The following is an 18,733-nucleotide window of genomic DNA, read 5'->3' as shown; positions in this document are numbered from 1 at the left end:
TGAGACAACACAAACTGACAGCACTGTTTTTTTCACAGGTGTGTGGCAGAAAATCAGGTCAGGGAAGAAACAAAGACAAAAATTTTAAGAGTTTTTTAAATAGAAGTTGGTAGTGAATATAATCTTAATTTTTAAACTTCCACTAAATTCACATTGAAAATTGCAGTTTTCACAGTAACAAAACTGAGGATTTATCTTCTTATAGCACTGCCACATATTTTCCCCATGCTGTTTTTTCCCCATTCTGGCTGCAAAAATATTCATCATAAATTCTGCTTCACAGTCTTTTCAGAAAGATTCTGAAATTCTATGAGGTGTTCGATGTGAACAAGTGCAAGGATTTTAATCTTTCTTACAGTAGATAAGAAGCACTTAGATTTTCTGGGGCCTTGCACTGAGAGCACAAAACTAAGCCTACCAAAAGTCAGTGAGAGCTATGTAGGAAAAGATGGTACGCAGCAGAGCATCTTCGGTACACCCAGTTTCCTGAATACACCAATATCAATGAATAGGCAATTTGATAAGAGGAAGACTTGTTAGTCTTCCCTGAGCATCTTTAGGGAATAGCAAATGGAATGGAGGAAGGGAAGGGGATGTAAATGTTAAACTTCATCTGCTTCAGTTATGAAGAGAAAAGTTCACCAGCTTGAGCAGCTGGTTCATAAGCATTCAGCCACACAAAAATGGAAGCCTGTAAAAGCTTTCCTGAAAACATCTGCAACCCAGAGGACTGATTTTTCAAATATCAAGTGTGAGAGTCCTTCCTGCAGAGCCACGACTAGTATCTTTGCCTGGATTTACCTTTGCTGAGCTAACTTACTCTACATAGACAAGTGAGTGCCTTTGTCCCATAAAATCTTTCTGTATTCTTCACAAGTCAGTAGAGGTTTTCCTAACACCACTATCAATACAACACAACATTAGTCAGAGATAAGAAAAACAAAGTGATTGTAAACATATTCCCATTACAAAAACGTGATTGTCCTGATCATCTGAGAGACAAAAGCTGTTCTTTCAAAGTAATGATAGAGCATTTAATACTGCCAACTGCAGAGGAAACAGTTCAGTACAGACCAGGCCACAGCTAAATTGCAAAATACGCCCTGTTCTAGCATGGCTATGCCTGTGGCAGTTTTGAATACAATCCATCTGAGAGAGCTTGTGCCAGCAAATGCACATGGGCTATAGTAAAAAAGCTATTAAACACTTCTTGAGTTGCAGTCCCAACCCTTGGCTCCATCTTAAGAGACTTAATACAGCAATAATATCTTGCCTGAAAATACATTCAAAGAATCATTATGGGTCTTTCACATACGTATATCTGCTAGCAGAGGAATGTTATTTGGGAAGATCAGCTTGGTTTTCTGTCTGCAGATGAGCTCATTACATGGAATTCTTTACAGCCCTACCACCATCACTTTAAATTTTAGTTTTTCTTCTCTAACACGTAGTCTGGTTCTAATTGCTCTGAAAGAAGTAGAGGTATCAAGACACCTTTATTTTCCTGTGATATGGAACCCTTCCACTGACTGATTAAAAGATTCTTGCCCTACACCTAGTGTTCTCCATGACTTCTAGGCAATATTTTGTGAAAACTAACTTTTTTCTTTGCCTACCTGCATGCTCCCCACAAACCTACTAACTGTTGAACTGGTAGGAAAGACAGCTATCACAGAAGGCTGTGTTTGATTATATGGGCATTAGGGGGTTGGTTTGTTTTTTACTTTTTTTAATTACAAACATAATGATTTACAACATTTAATGAAAATTGCTGTTTCCAGTCTCCCAAAGACTTTTTTGGGGGTAAAAAATGAAAAGCATAAAACACATAGAGAGGTTTCTGTATGCACTACTCTATATTAAATTAATATTAAGACAATGCACAGCATCAACAGCTCTAGAGTTTATGCTCAATTATGGCCGAACTCCCCCTAAAAAGTTAACCTCCTTTCCTTTCTTGATCACTATGGATTTAATAATTTCTCTGCCTGCAACACAAGATTTAATCTTGCAGGATCTTAAACTGAAATGAATACATCTAGGTCCCTACACTTAGTCTGTACATTGGCAGGTTCATTTCACAGAAACTTTACTTTCTCTGCACATACCTAAAACTCATCCCCTAGCTCTCCTTATCTCACTCTCTGACTAGAACAGCCTTTTCTTTGGCCTTGATGAATGCAGTCTTGCTGTGCTCATTGTCTACTTGGCAGGATGTTTCAAAGGCCATTTTCATAGCCTGCCATGGGGTTATTTTCTGTTTCAGTAACCCCTTCACCTGCCTTCCATTGCCAAAAGCAGTTTGAACACTCACCTTTCACCTCACTTTGTGTACTTTCCTTATTTCATCCCTCCTTCAACACTAGTGAGAAGCACAGCTCACTAAAGTTTTCAAATGTTGTTTTCTCATCTTGCCCTGGTGTTCCTTCCTTCAAACAATCTTCCAGAAACATACAGTGAGCTACCTTATTATTCTCATTGAATACTTCCTTTGCCATCATGTATTTCACAAACATTGTGTGGTTTATAACAAACAACACCAGACTTAGTGACACTCAGATCCTAAAAGTAAATCTTGCAATGTTACAGAAAAATGGGCTTTAATACAAATATGGTTCAAAATTCTGCCATCTGCCCTTTGGGAAGTCTTGTGTTAAATAACTGTGATAAGCCTTTTCAGCCATATTGTTTGTAAATCAGAGACTGCGTATTTCCCCAACTTACTTTCTTCCTAAGTCACAGAAAATAGAAGAGCAATCCAATTTGTCCTCATGACAGACTTTACGCTTACAGGTCTATCTTACATGGGCTATAGTCAAACTTCATGCTTTGCCAATTACCTGTGAAGTCTTTCCCTCCAAGGAAAAATTCTGCAGAAAGTATCAAAACATCTGAATTTCTTGGTAAATAGGGAGTTACGTGGACTAAGTGAGGTTGGCACTCTAGAGAATTCTGGTTTAGCCATTGTAAGGAACTTTTTGGATATTTAGTATGTCTCAACATCGCTGTCTCCATGACGACCACTTCCTGACTCAGCATAAAGGAGCACATCTTGAAGGAGACACATAGTCCCCGACGAAAACCACATCCGCCCTAGACGAGAACATCAGCAGTCTCAGCAGTCACCCATCGAGCTGCGCCTACACATGAGCCGGGTGGAGAGGAAACCATGGTGAGACAGATCGGCCCCTTGCCAGCACAACCACCAGGGACACCCGGGCATGCACGCACAGAGGACCACGGGGTGGCACCTACAACAACGAGCCCCGTGGAAGTGGGCGGACAAACTGTGGGGACGGGGACTATAAAAAAGACAGACTGCATACTCCTAAGGAGAGGGGAACCAACTCGGAGCCAGGAACGTGGAGCATCATCAGACTGACAGAACATCACCGGATCCCTGGTCGTGGTGGTGGTAATTAGTTGCGCCTCTACCATGTTCTTGCTTAGGGATTCCGACCTTTTCCTTTCTTTTCCTCTCTGTCCTATCGCTCCTATTAGTTGCTATAGAAAATAAAGTTTATAAAGTTTTGCAGCATCTGACCTCATTTGTGTCTTAATCTCACTCTTGGGATTGTTTAAGAACCCTCCCTGATATCGGATCGGGACAGCCATTTGGAAAACAAAAGTGGGGAAAACAAAACCAACTGAATCCACAAATATCATGAATGATTTTCAAAGGAAAGGGAGGTGTGGCAGTATAACACCCCATCTTGTTTTAGCACAAAGTATGACCAAAGCCCACATTTTCAGACACACTGGTTGAGTCTAAACGTTTGTAGGCATTCATCAGGAGGTCAGGTTTCCATCCCACTGGGAAAAGCTAGACAGGTCTATTGTTTCTGGTGAGGCAATAAACCCCAGATGCAGAATCCTAATGCTACACTTCCTCTTCTAAAATAATTTTGAGTACTGATCACTGGAAAACAAAAATAAGCAGTGTTTTTCTGATATAAAAAAACAGTTACTGTTTTAATATAATCCTTTTATATTCAAGGGAACACAGTAGGACAGATGAAATGGATGATCTCCTCATGGCATTTTCCAGGATAGCAAAGCTTATGTTGATCTGCAGTCAACACTTCCTACCATTTTACTCAAACATTGAATCAAACAGGGATGGAATTAAATCATGCATTTTCACTTCTTCACCCACTACATACACTTTCATATACAGAATCCTTCCAAGTATATCACTGAGAGCCAGACACCATCTACCCCACACTGAGTCTTTGTAATCAAGTATTCATTGAAAATACAAATTTAGAGCTGGCTGAGTGACTGATAGGCAAATTAGTTCCTGAGCTAAGCCCTGCAGGATAGGCTTGGCAAAGTAAGGGAGTATTTGCTACATTCTAGAAAACCAAAGAAAATAAAAATACAGAAAGCTCTCAGTTCAGGAATTACAGCTTCATACTACTCTTTAGTAAATACAGATGATAGAAATAGAAGGTTGCTTTTGATGTCTTTGCCAGAGAAGGCAAGAAGCCATATTCATTATTATGAAAGAGAAAGACTACAGCATTTTTGCAGAGTCTTCATTGTGCTTTCATAGAGCTAAGGCAAATTCCAGACTATTGGACTTACTGAAAGTGTATTGCTCCTAAATGTTCAAGAACCAGATCTCCAAGAAACCCAGACCCTTGACTGTACCTAACCTTTAGGTATGTGCTGGTCTGATCAGCTCTCATTTAATTCATTCTCGGTACCTTTGGCTCACTGTTAAGGCTCACGAATTATTTCAGAGCCTTTTCTGAAAAGGTGCTGAATATAGAGCTATAGTTCATACACCACTAGCTTGAAAACTATAAAGAATCAAGCAACACCTCCACCAAATACTTCTTACAAACATCTATGTCATTGCTATCAATAATGTCCTCAATGGAGTAAAGCAGGTAGGAAAGAGAGTGATTCAAATCTATTATGTGACTGGACGCCTAAGTGGATAGGCACAGTTGATGTATTGGTTCATTCAATATAGTAAACTCTTCCAAGGTCAGAAGAGAACAGCATATGGTTTACTAGATTCCTGTAGATAGAAAGTATCACCAATCTTAACCACTTAATTATCAAAGTACCTTCTTCCTCTAGATGTAACTGAGGAGAGGAGAGAGAGGAGGAAGTTCAGGAGTAGGAAAGGAAATGCCTATTTCCCCATAAGATTACATGAGCTATACTGCTGTTTCCAGACATGTTCATTCCTTGAACAAGTGCATTTCTTTGCAGATCTCCAGTGAATCCAGAATAGAATAGCATAGCATAGCATAGCATAGCATAGCATAGCATAGCATAGCATAGCATAGCATAGCATAGAATAGAATAGAATAGAATAGAATAGAATAGAATAGAATAGAATAGAATAGAATAATTTCAGTTGGAAGAGACCTACAGTGATCATCTAGTCCAACTGTCTGAACAATTCAGGGCTGATCAAAACCCCTAAACCATGTTGTTAAGGACATTGTGCCTCTTAAACACTGACAGACTTGGGGCATCAGTCACCTCTCTAGGAAGCCTGTTGCAGTGTTTGACCACACTCTTGGTAAAGAAATGCTTCCTGATGTCCAGTTTAAACCTCCCCTGATGCAACTTTGAACCATTTTCATGCATCCTGTCACTGGATAACAGGAAGAAGAGATCAGCACCTCCCTCTCCAATTCGACTCCTCAGGAACCTGTAGAGAACAATGAGGTCAACCCTCATCTTCCTTTTCTCTAAATCAGACAAGCCCAAAGTCCTTAGTCACTCCTCACAGGACATCCCTTCCAGCCCATTCACCAGCTCTTTGTTGCCCTCCTCTGGACGCATTCAAGGACATTCACAGCCTTCTTAAATTGTGGGACCCAGAGCTGCACACAGTATTCAAGGTAAGGCCATACCAACGGCCGTACCACTAGGTGGGTGGCCCTATCATAGAAGGGTATCAAATTAGTTAAACCCAACTTTCCTTTTGTGAACCCATGTTGACTGTGCCTGATGACTGCATTATTCTTTAACTGCCTTTCAGCAGTACCCAGTATAATCTTCTCCATCATTTTTCCAGGAACTAAGGTTAAACTAATAGATCTGTAGTTCCCTGGGTCTTACCTCAGGACTTTTTGTAGATCAGTATAACATTGATTACCTTACAGTCAGCAGGGACATCCCCAGACACCCAAGATCATTAGTGGATAACAGAGAGGAGTCCTGTCATAACATCTGCTGGCTCCTTCAGAACTCCAGGATGAATCCCATCAGGCCCCATGGGCTTGGGGATGTTCAGCTGATACAGCTGGTCCCTTACAATTTCAGTGTCCACAAATGGAAAGTCACTGTTCCCACACTCGTGGTCCCCTGACTCAGGAGACTAGGCAGCCCAATAAGTAACAGTGGCAAAACGGTATGCTAAGGTTTTGGTTTGCCTTTGCTGGTGTCTTGAGCATATTACCTTTGACAGTCATTCCAAACAACAAAAACTTAGTAAGTTTTATCAATACTCAAATGTGCAAGAAACCCCTTCCAGAGAAGTACAAGCTAACAACACAGTATGAAAGAGATGGTAAGGCTGGAAAATGTGCAAAGTAGGTGGAAAACATCTACATGCATGATGAAGTGAAACCAGCTTATATGACTGCTTTTGGTTTGAAACAGTATCACAGAATCCCAACTGCCAGACTTGACCTTAGAAAGCTAGCAAGAGGCAATAGCAGAGCTCTCAAGAGAGTAAAAGTGAAGTAGGTATTTAAATCTGAGTGAAACTATTTTAAAATTATTGAGAATTGCCATAATATTCCAAAACCTTTGAAATAAAATGGGAAAGGATTTTGAAGATGCTTATTTTGTTTCAGCCCATTTCATTATTTGTTCATTTCCTTGAGGGCTTACTAAGATAATAATCTCTTCCACTGGAATCAAGTTCCTCACACCAAAAAAACCATGGACCTGCTCAGATTTTACCAATACCTACTTCTGACTCATAATATTTATTGGGGTTTTTTGTTTGTTTGTTTGTTTGTTTTTTCTTAATGCTCTGTATGTATCAAAATAGTACATTACCAGTTAAATGTGTGTATGAAGTTAGCACAGATCTAAAACTTTGCTCTGGAACTATGAAATCAGTAAAACCTGACAGAGACAGAAAGATATAATTCCTTCTCTCATCTCAGAAAAAGTGATCTGCTACTGCCACAGTTTCTTATCAATGAATAATCTTTATCCCATCTTCCTTGGTATCTTTGGCCATGTAGAACACTAAATGGAAGGGAAAAGTCACAGAATCACAGAATCATCTAGGTTGGAAAAGACCTTGAAGATCATCCAGTCCAACCATTAACCTCACACTGACTGTTCTCAACTCCACCAGATCCCTCAGCGCTGGGTCAACCCGACTTTTCAACCCCTCCAGGGATGGGGACTTCCCCCCTGCCCTGGGCAGCCCATTCCAATGCCCAACAGCCCCTTCTGCAAAGAAATCCTTCCTAATATCCAGTCTGACCCTGGCCTGGTGAAACTTGAGGCCATTCCTTCTTGTCCTATCTCTTGTTAACTTGGTTAAAGAGACTCATCCCCAGCTCTCTGCACCCTCCTTTCAGGGAGCTGTAGAGGGTGATGAGGTCTCCCCTCAGCCTCCTCTTCTCCAGACTAAACCCCCCAGTTCCCCCAGCCGCTCCCAAGCAGACCTGTGCTCCAGACCCTGCACCAGCTCCGTTGCCCTTCTCTGGACACGCTCGAGTCATTCAATGGCCTTTTGGGGTGAGGGGCCCAAAACTGAACACAGGAATCCAGGGGCGGCCTCACCAGTGCTGAGCCCAGGGCTCAGATCCCTTCCCTGTCCCTGCTGGCCACGCTATTGCTGACACAAGCCAGGATGCCATTGGCCTTCTTGGCCCCCTGGGCACACTGCTGGCTCCTGTTCAGCCGGCTGTCAATCACCCCCCCCAGGTCTCTCTCTGACTGGCAGCTCTCCAGCCACTCCTCCCCAGGCCTGTAGCGCTGCTGGGGGTTGTTGTGGCCCAAGGGCAGCCCCCGGCATTTGCCCTCAGTGAAACTCCCCCAGCTAGGCTCAACCCATGGCTCCAGCCTGTCCAGGTCTCTCTGCAGAGCCTCCCTGCCCTCGAGCAGATCAACACTCCCACCCAGCTTGGTGTCATCTGCAAACTGACTGACAGTGCACCCAATCCCCTCATCTAGATCATCAATAATGATGTTAAACAGGAGCAGCCCCAAAACTGAGCCTTAGAGAACTCAAAGCTTCACCAACCCTTGTTCTCTCATCATGCATCTGAGCGGTACTGGACCCTCTTCTGTGCTCTCTCTGAAACAGATAAGATTTGTGGCTTCTTACTCCCTGCTATTTTCAAAAGCAACCCAATGGGGAGATCTAAGTGAACTGCTCTTTGTCACCATCAGCATGGCCACCATCTGGCCTTTGGTTCCAAGAAACAAGGCAGGTAGAGCAGGGGGAAAGCACGGTATCAACTGATATTTTGTATTTTGAAACATATCACTTCTAACCCTTAAGTATACGGTTCCTGAAAGGTGATAAGGTGTTGATTTAAAACATCTACAGCTCTTAATATTTCTCAAACAACCCTCTAGAGTTGCAACAGTCCAGTCTTTTCTAGACTTCAGTTAGGAAATTTGGTTCTTTGCTTTGCTTTGTCTGTGCAAAGAATTGTGGGTTGGGGTTGTTTTTTGGAGGGAGTTGGTTTGGGGTTTGTGGGGTTGGGTTTGTGGGGTTTGGTTTGTGGTTTTTGGGTTTTTTTTTGTGTGGGAGGGTGTCGAAGAACAGGACTGAAGAGGGGCATTAGGCACCACAGAGACGGGATGAATAATTCTGATCACATGTCTGCATGGTGTCAAAATGAGATGAAACAAGTTCAGTGAAGAGAAATCCACTGAGGAGGCATAGCAACCGGTTGTGTCTCAGGAAGTCTCTGAAGGTGAAAATAGTAGAAGGCTGGGAGAGATACTTTGGGGAAAAACAGGATACTTACCCCTTTTTACTCCCACTTGGATATCCATTCCAAATCCAGGGCCAGTAATACCTCTGGTCTTGCACAGTTTAGCTATGAGGGTCTAATGAATGCTTGACACTTCAACACATGGAATGAAAAAACAGGGCTGTTGAATGCCATCTGGCACCTACTGAAAAAATTAATTGTGAACAAGCCATTCACAAAAAAAGGTTGAACTCTAAAGGTGTGTCTATAAGCTCTAAACTTCCTCTTCAGCCAGCTGGTAGCGCAAGGAGCCCTTTTGGAATAAAGGAACACTGTCCTTTTTGCTCTGTGACAGTCATCACTGATTAGATCCTCTAGGACTCACAGTACTTTTGCCAGTGAGGTGGTAAACCATCGTTTCATTGTCAAAGGTAAGCAGATTGTACAGTGCATTGCTGGGTCAATGCCAGAGCACACGCTCTGGTAAGCCAAAGTCGCCCCCTGTGAAACAATCTTCGTAATAGCTCCAATATAAAACTTCCTGTGCCCAGGAAAACACAAGTCCTACTCTCTTCCCCCAGCTGCTGTTAGTATTTCTCTTAATTTCACAAACAAGCAAAGCTCTCTTACAGGATGAGCTTCTTACAGGAGCAGAATTAAAGCCAGGATCTGGATAGTTAGGGTCAGGCTAGACACATGCTATGTTTTCTGTATTAGGAAAAGGTAATTAAGTGTTGAAATAATTAACTTGGTTATAATTGTCATCAAATGCAGCAATTATAGCAATTATCAGATGTCGTTCCCTAAAGCAGCAGAAATTACTTACCATAGCTTGGAAGTCCTTTGGTTTACTTCACACTGATGGTCAGACAAGAACATAACAGTTCCATCTGATTTAAAACTCTATGTCTCTGGGGAAATAATTTGTTTATGTATCAATGCCTTCATTAGGAAGAGATGATAAATGCTTTAATAATATATTGGACCTGGCTGGCATAGAGTTTAATTTCTTCTTAGCAGCTCATATGGTGTTGTGTTTTAGATTTATAACCAAAACTATACTGATAACACACTAATATTTTAGCTATTGCTGAACAGTTTGCACAGCATCAAGACCTTCTCTGTTTCTCACTTTACCCCACACCCCTCCCTAGCAATTAGATTGACGGGTGCACAATAGGTTGGGAGGGGACACAGGCATGCAGAATAATCTAACCAACCAAGGAGATATTCCATGACATAAAATGACATGCTCAGCAAAACAAAAATGGTTAAAAAAGGGGTTTTATATTATTTAGCCATCTTTTGCTCAGGAAATGGATGGGTATTGGTTGACCCATGGGAGATGGCCTTTGAATTGATTGTTTTGTTGTCATCTTTCTGTCTTCTTACACCTATCCTTCACTATTTTTTTTTATTTTTTTTTTAATCTAAAACCTCAAGTTTTCTTACATTTACTCTTCCCTTCCTCTTCCCTCATCCCACTGAGGGGGTGGGAGTGAGTGGCTGTGTGGTGCTTAGCTGCCTTCCAGGGTTAGCTCACAACAGATGGAATCAGTATTATTCACATCAAGAGTATTGTAAATAAGGGTACTTGACCCTTTTGTACAGGAAGGACCACCTCTGATTAACAGGCTCAGAGCAGCAAAGAGTGTGATGGGTGTAATGCAAAGTTGATGCAAATCACCTTTTCCCTGATGAATAGAGTTAGATTAATCCTTGCCCTGAAGTGGTCAGGAATTTGGCCTAGATGATCATTGTAGATCCTTTCCTTCAATACTATTCTAGTCTAGTCTAGTCTAGTCTAGACCTGAAGACAATGAGGGATTAAGATCATACCTCAAGAATGTGTGTAACAGCAGTAATCCATGAGATATGTGTTGATGGCTAGAGTTGGAAAGATTTTGCCTTAACTCAGTCTGAGTAGGACTGCAACAGTTTATACCAGGGTGGCTTATCCTTAAAAAGTAACTTTAAAAATTAAACAATCTTCTCATGCAAACATGTGTAGGGGGAGAGGGGTATGGAGCCCTTCACCAAGGCCATGAAGTTGAAGCATGTTAATGAAAAGTCACTTTAGAGAGAAAAGCCATGAAAGTCATTTGATTTGGGTTTGGTTTTTATCTGCCTCCTACTGATCAGGAAAAACAATGTAAACATAAATTAACATCATACTAATGGCTTATACTTAAAGGAATTAAACTTGGGCTTCAGCCAGTGTTTGGATGGAACAATGAGATTGAAAATCTTACTTTGTAAAACAAAGGATTACTAGGAATTGAGGGTCCAGAAAGATCATTAAGTTACACATGGTTTGATTATGTGGCTGTATCAGTCCTAGCAACTAATTCTCAGGTGTCTGAAAGCAGAACAAAACCAGAGCAGGAAAGTCAGAGCAGCTGGAGAAAGGCAAGTAAACTGCAAGATCATAGTGGTAGGTTAAAAATGGGACTTGTAAAAAAAAGTTCATTATTTGAACAAATATTCCAGAAGTAAAAGGGTATCAGATTGACAAAGTCAAAATTCAAAAAGAAAGCCTGAGTGTTTATTCATGGTTATTAACAGCAGACCTCTCACATTCAGACCTTGCAGAAAGGACTCACTAAAAAAGAAAACTCAGTAAAGTAAATGACTTTCAGGAGACAGGACAGAACCTGATACAGAAGAGACATAAGACGATGGGAAGGAGGGTTTCTTTTTCATAGAATATAGAGTGATCATTGGAACAGTAGGTTGCTACAAGATCCTGTGCGGACAGAGTGATCCTAAACAGACAAGTCCAGTCTATAGGCAAGTAGAGATATGGAAGACTGTGAGCTCCTTCAGTGTTAGTAGCAGAGCTTTAACACACCACTTGTATGGGAGAGGCAGCTCAGTTGCCCAAAAGAAGCACAACTCCATATTTCCTGAGTCCCTCATTTTCCTCTCAAACACTTTCTGGTGGAGCTTTCACTGCCAGATCCTTCACAGGAGGCTAAAACCTAGGCAGCCATGAGATAAAGTGGGAGCACAGAAGGTATGAAGAGCGAGTACAGGAAGACAGAAGGACACCACAGTTCTACATCATCATCACTAGGATCTGAAAGTTAAATACAAAATGAGACAAGTGGTGTAGATGTTATTATAATTGATAGAAAAGCTTGGACCCCTTTTCCCAGGGGGTGGATGATGCCCTGAAGACATCCCTAACAGTCCTAGCCTAGCCATAAATAGGCTCAATTTCATGTTAAGGCCAGTCCATTCTCCCATTCAACATCATCTGCTCACTTGTATCCTCACAGTTAGGCAGGAAGCTCTTTGGCACGAGTGCATGTTTAGTCACTTTTAAAAAGGATTTATATGCCTGGAAGGTTGTCTATCTTATTAAGTCTTAATAGAGATAGTATCTCTCCTTACAGACCTTGCTTTCAATATATCCTTAGGCTCTCAGACTACAACAGCAATACTAATTCATATATCTGTCTCTTTGTAGAAAATATTTTTCAACATGAGAAGAGTTTTCTTAGAAGAACCATGGATATCCTCATTATAAAGATCACTCTTCCCAAATGTACCCAGTTCATTCCTAGCTATGAAGTAGGAGGACAGTCATTGTCTGTTCTGACACTAGAAATCTGGGGTTTCATTTATATTGCTTCATGCTCGGTTTCTGCAAGGGGAACAAACGCATCCACTATTAGAAATCAAACCACTAAAGTTGAGTTTGAAAGAGCCCTTGGCAGTGGTTTTAGCCCTGAGTACTTTCTTTTAATGTGAACACTTCAATATAATCTCCTTCTGTTGTTACCTGGCGGAGCTTCAAGAAGAGTGGGACAGCCACTTAGCAAATGAGATATTTCCAAATAGAAAGAGAGAGGGAACAAGAAATCCATTATCAGAGATAGGCCTGCATTGCCTTGGCGATTAAAAAAGTAATGACCCCATAGCTGGAGCCAAAAGCCTTTATTGTTCTCTCCTCCAATAAATGAGTCAAGTCAAATTTAGTCCAACTAATTATGCCTGCAACCTACAGCAGAGAGTGCCTTATGAAATTACTGGTTATAGAAGGTAATCAGTCACTCTTTGGAGCCTCACATTGGAGTTTGGAGATGGACCTTGCAAATCCTCCTTTCAACCATGTTAGATTATGAACCTATAGGTCTGAGCGAGCAGGCAGTTCCTGGACAAAGTCTAGAAGGGTTAGAAAGCAGAATCAGGTTCAACTGGGGATGTGCGCTGCAAAATAATGTTAGGGGTGCAGACAGCAACAAGCAGAGGAATCGGAGGAATCTTTGGTGAGACTGTGTCTACAGAGTCACTTAAGCCTTCATCCTGAACTGCCTACTCTACAAACATTTCCAAATATTGGTATTACCTAACCAATTTATTCTTAGTCACTTATTTAGCTATTCTGCAGTGCTGCTATCATTTTCCATTCAGTGATATGTGCCAACTGAAACAAACTTCCGCCAATCTTGCATCAGACAGAAACACATTTTAAAGGTTCACCCTCCTTCTGAGAAAGCCCAGCTACTTCTGCTCCAACCTTTCCTATGTGGAATTGCCCACAGAGCTTCCTTGCCATGGATATCAGGCACTGACCCTGTATTCAAATAGAAATGCTTTATCCAGTATGCTGCAACTCTTGCTATGGAGTGAATTTTTCCATTAAAATCCTTTGCAATCCCATTCAACAGACATATGTCTATCCATCAAAATAAGAATCTTCACATCTTTCTAAAACTCTACCTCTCACTCCCAAAAATAAAGTATTGCCAAAGCCAAATCTCAGTATTTTCCCCCAGGGTCTTTACTTTTCAACAATTTTTAAAAAATCGAATTTATAGAAGCCAATTGTGGGAGCTTTGTCAAAATTTCTGCAAGAGGGAAGGGGGAGATGTGCAGAGAAAGGTGGAACTTTACTGTCAAAATCACTTCTTCTATCCATTCCTGTAAAATCTCTTTGCTATTACAGAGCACTCTCTAGAGAAACACCTCCTAAGAAACTGGACTTCAGTGGGTTCTCAGGAAAGTACAGCTGAGTGGAAAACAAATTTTGTAGTGACCTGCACAGTCATGCCAAATGTGCCAGTCTGATGCTTTTAATGAGCTGCTGTAAAAGTCCCCTGAAGACCAAACTGGCCACAATGTCCAGAGTTCCAATTTCAGAAAATACACTCATGTCTCACTCATATCCTTGACCTCAACTTCAGCCTGGAGATGAGGGTGAGAGACAGCAATCCCTTCTTCCTTCACACCGTGACCTCCAGGAGTGACCCTGCTGTCACCTCTTACCTCACTTGAATTTGCAAGCAATTCACCATACATGCTCTTGCCCTCCATTTGAGGTTTCAGAGTGACCCAGAGAAAGAAATAAGCTGCACATTAATTAAATCCACATCTGCTACAGCAAATATTGCTGCTGCCAGCACTGCAGAGAAATGATATAAAAGGACCCCAGGCCATTAGAGAGAAATACACTTGATTTCCTTCCAGTGGTGCTGACTCAGAGCTGTCTCCCCTGCTCTTGATCTCTATCTCTTTGGCTTGCCCTCTTGACCCCATCACTCCAGGGTTTCTGACTGGCTCATTTTCAGCCTAATTCTCCCCTCCTTATTCAGTGTCCATCATATTCATGCCTGTCTCTCAAGTACAGAAGGAACATACTTTTCACCCCCCCATCTTTGGGCTCATGTGTCCCTCTCCATGCACTTAAACTTCGATGGCACAGTCTGTTTCACAGTTTTAATGTTCTCACCACTCCGTTTCCTTGGGTGAGAGGTGTGTTAGTACATAAAACCAGTGCCATGACATGTACTCAAATGTTAGCTACAATCATTCATGGCTTTTAGTTGTTAGCACACGCACTCTGGTGTAATTAGAGTGTCAATTAGTGGCCTTTCAGGCAGGTTTAGGAAGAGCACTTGTCAGTGACCATTTCCTGAATCAAATGGGGGCTGAGGGCAGGGGAGGAGAGGGAGTTTAGTTGTGTGGATACAAACAATGCCTCTCAATCTAGGCTAAAGACCAATGTCTGACTTGTTTTATTTAGCAATTCAGCAGCACCTTTGCAGTCTAGTTTCTTGTTTCCGTTGAAAACCATCATGATGTCTTTACAGTGGACCCATTTGCAGCTGGATGTAGTCTTATTTGTCTGTCATGACAAAGTATCCTCTTTTCCTTCTGCTATTGCACTGAGCCCTCATTCAGTTATTTCCTGTTGCAATTCCTGTATCTTCTTGAATACATCATTCCTCCAGGACCGGTCCTCGGTTCACCTCTTTGACATGTGTGAACTTTCCTCTTATGACAACCACTCAGCATTTGTTTCCGTCTCCCAAACCTGGCAATTCCCATAAGCTCTACTAGCCTCTGCCTGATTTTGCATTCACGTCTTCATGCAGGTCATCCAGCAGCCAACTCTAACAAGAGCTTCACTCATCTTTCATGTCTGGCAGGTTTGTTTCCAAACTTGTGTGACAAGACCAGAGAACTACAATACTACTTTCAGTAGGATTTTCCAACAAGACTGTATAAGAAATAAAAATAAAAATAAATAGGCCTCTCAACTGTTTTCTCTGTCCTTTCATAATCAGTTGACATCTCCATGTAAGATGTGTACTGCAGCTTAGCCAGGAACTGGATACAGCGGTTGTTGATTAGAATCAAGACCAACTCTATACATGAACTTAACATTGGTCCCTTAATGGTCTTTTCCTCCCTTAAAAATATCTGTTAATTGATTATTCTTTTTCTTCCACAGCCAGAGTAGAACATCGTCTCTCTTGCTTTTTAAGTGTCTGAAGCATATCTAAATTATTTGATTTCTTCTTTTGCCATATCTAGCAACATGGACCATCCACCTCAAGTATCTGACAAACTTTTCTCCATCACTGCAGCTACTGCAGCCTTTGCTTCTTTCTGAGGTCTTCATTCACTTCTCATTATCATTTAGGAAAGAAACATTTCTTCTACCTAAAGCTTAGTATTTGTAATCCAAACTCTTTAATGACTTTTACTGTTTCCTTTGCCTGCATTACCTTTTTATCTTCACTTTCCATGACCTTCTGTTCCCACAGACCTAAGCCCACCATTCCTTCTTCACTTTCGTGAAACATTCTCATCATATCCCACTTCTTTCTTTCCCACAGGAACTTTCTGGCATCATATACCTATCTATCTTTTCCATTAAAAACATCACAGAAACACATCTGATAAACATTGTTATAATCTGAACCCTGTTCAATTGCAAATCAAATCCAAACACATAGCAGGTTTGATGACTTTGTCTCAAAGGACACCCATGTTTTATTTTAAAATAAATAAATGTTTATGTTTCTAAATAAACACTCTGAAACTCTCGGTATTTTGACCTTCAGAGAGGTGTCTCCTTGCATTAACAACAAACTCACATAGAAGCATTTTCTAGGCTCTTTTTTGAAATGAAAACACAGGCTTATATTTTTCCTATATTGCTATTTATATCTCATAAGCTGCACACCCTAACTTTTCATGTTATGGGCCTGTTTGTTTTCATTTCATATGATACTGGTAATTTATATGACACTGCAAGGATTGTGAAATACAGAGTGATTAAGATAAAGCTACTTTCTTTATTAATTACATCAAAATTATTTAATGACGTTCAATGTGTTGACAGAAAGATAAAGCACCTTCTGGTGCTGTTATTTCAGAAGTAGAGGTACAGTAAGCAATATACAGACTAATACCCTCATGTCATCTCAGAAGTCTCATATATTTTTCTTTCTTCCTAGCACTGCTCTTGTTCTTCATAGAAGTGAAAGGTTCTTGTATGATAAATTCATCATCGAGTTTACATTCTGGTGTTGCTTACTTATATTCAAACAATTAGAAAAGAGGTTAGCTATATTAGCACTACTGAAGGTACGTTAGTCTTGGTATTGCAGTCATTTCAGTTTCCTGAGTGTATCTCCAACAACGGGACATAAAATTACATATTGGATACTTCAATTCTAAGACATATGTATGAGTCTCATTTTCAGAAAAGGCAAGAAATTATTCTATCAAAAATCAACTGCTCAACAATCACAAAGCCTCTGTTCTTCTGTCCACATTTACTTTACCTTAGACATCCTACCTTTGAAGCAATATCCACAATAATAGCAACAAAACATGTCCCCTTTACCTGTTTATGCAGTAGTCAGCATCATTATTACAATCGTACTGGGTATGTACTAAAAAAAGAGTTGTGGTCCCATGTAGCAATGCTGCTTTAGAGGGCTCAGCTAAAAAGTACATGGGGCAACACATCAAGGTTAGTTTCATCTCTGGGAACTATAGGAACTGTTCATATCAAAACTAAATGTTAAAATGTCTTGTAGGAGACTGGAGGATACAGCATGGATTAGAGCACACAATGGATTGCAACTGGAGACACATCTACATGAATCTCTGCAAAACTGCAACTGATGAATCGCCCTTCAAAAGCGCCAGTACATCTGCATTCTTGAAGCACGTGACACCATCTGACCAGCATAGTCTTCTCCCAGCCTTTAAGACATTCTAGTCATCTCTTAAAAATGCAGTTATTCTCCAGGTTTTCTACCTATTTTCAGTCTTTGTGGATGACAGTGGTGCAGTAACATCTTCAGCAGGGACAACCTGTCAGGCACACACCCACAACCATTCTAATTCGGGTGTCATGAAGAGCTGCATCAAATGCTGTGCCTATTTTAGGGATGAACAGTCCCCTCCACCCCTCCTGGATACATCCGTTCACCATGCCCAAGCTCCTGCTGTGATCCAGTCTTTTAATAGCTGTAGAGCACAACCCGGTGAAGCCTGTCTGACACTGTGCTGCTTCTCTCCTCCAAACCAGTGCGGCCCAATAAGTACATCGCTCCGATTTAAAGGTCACTTAGAAATTAACAATAAATAAATAGATAAATAAATAAAAATCATCAGGTGTCCCCGTTCTCCAATGAGTAAGACTTCTCCTGTCACAGTGGCTTAGGAATCACCCAGGGACAAGCACAGCTAGCCCGTAATGCTGCAAAGAGGCTGACAGTAATGCAGTTGGACGTTCCCTTTGAACAAAACTTGGCTGCTGGCATGCAATCTGTTTTGAGATGGTACCAAGAGGACAGCTCTGACAAATGCCTTGAAATTCAGTGTTCGTGGCCCTGCCCTTGCCATGCTGCAGTGTGTAGCAGAGAACAGTGACAGTTCAAATGGCTGGCTGGCAGATACATTCACAATACATTAACATTTTGTTAGAACCCTGCCAAGTGTCTCTCTGGTCTCAGTGGGAACCAACCAACTGTTTTGGCTACATTGGATGGGACAGCTGCTTCATCAAGATATCCCATCTGCGGATGGTTTTGCAGGGTGTCCAATGTAGTAATAGACTCTCTGACCCCTTTCCAAATATATCTTTCATGTTAGAAAAGTCTAGTTTAATCTGCAGTTGTCCAGTCCTCAAGCATCTTCTGTCCAATCCACAAGAAAAAAAATATTCACATTTTCCCAGTGTCCAACACAATGATCATAAACTCTGTTCATCAGTCTTAGGGCAGCACCTCCAAGACCTGGCTCATGCCTTCCTTCTGCCTCCAGAAGTATGTAGGGATTTCACTAATGGAAGGTCAATTTACCTTGACACATCTAAACATACTAGTCCGGCCACTACTGTGCACGCTAGCAGAACCTGCAAGGCAGCCCCTGAATTAGCCAAAGGTTGAGTTATCTCACCTAGATTAGTTTCACAGAGTTTCTAGATGTGGAGAGACTCCTGCTTCCCTGCAGGGAGCTCCTGACATGTCCTCAGATGTGTGTGAGGTCAAACAAGGGCA

The sequence above is a fragment of the Athene noctua genome, chromosome 2 (assembly GCF_965140245.1).
Source record: "Athene noctua chromosome 2, bAthNoc1.hap1.1, whole genome shotgun sequence".
Classification (NCBI taxonomy): domain Eukaryota; kingdom Metazoa; phylum Chordata; class Aves; order Strigiformes; family Strigidae; genus Athene; species Athene noctua.
Note: the sequence above shows the minus strand (reverse complement) of the source record.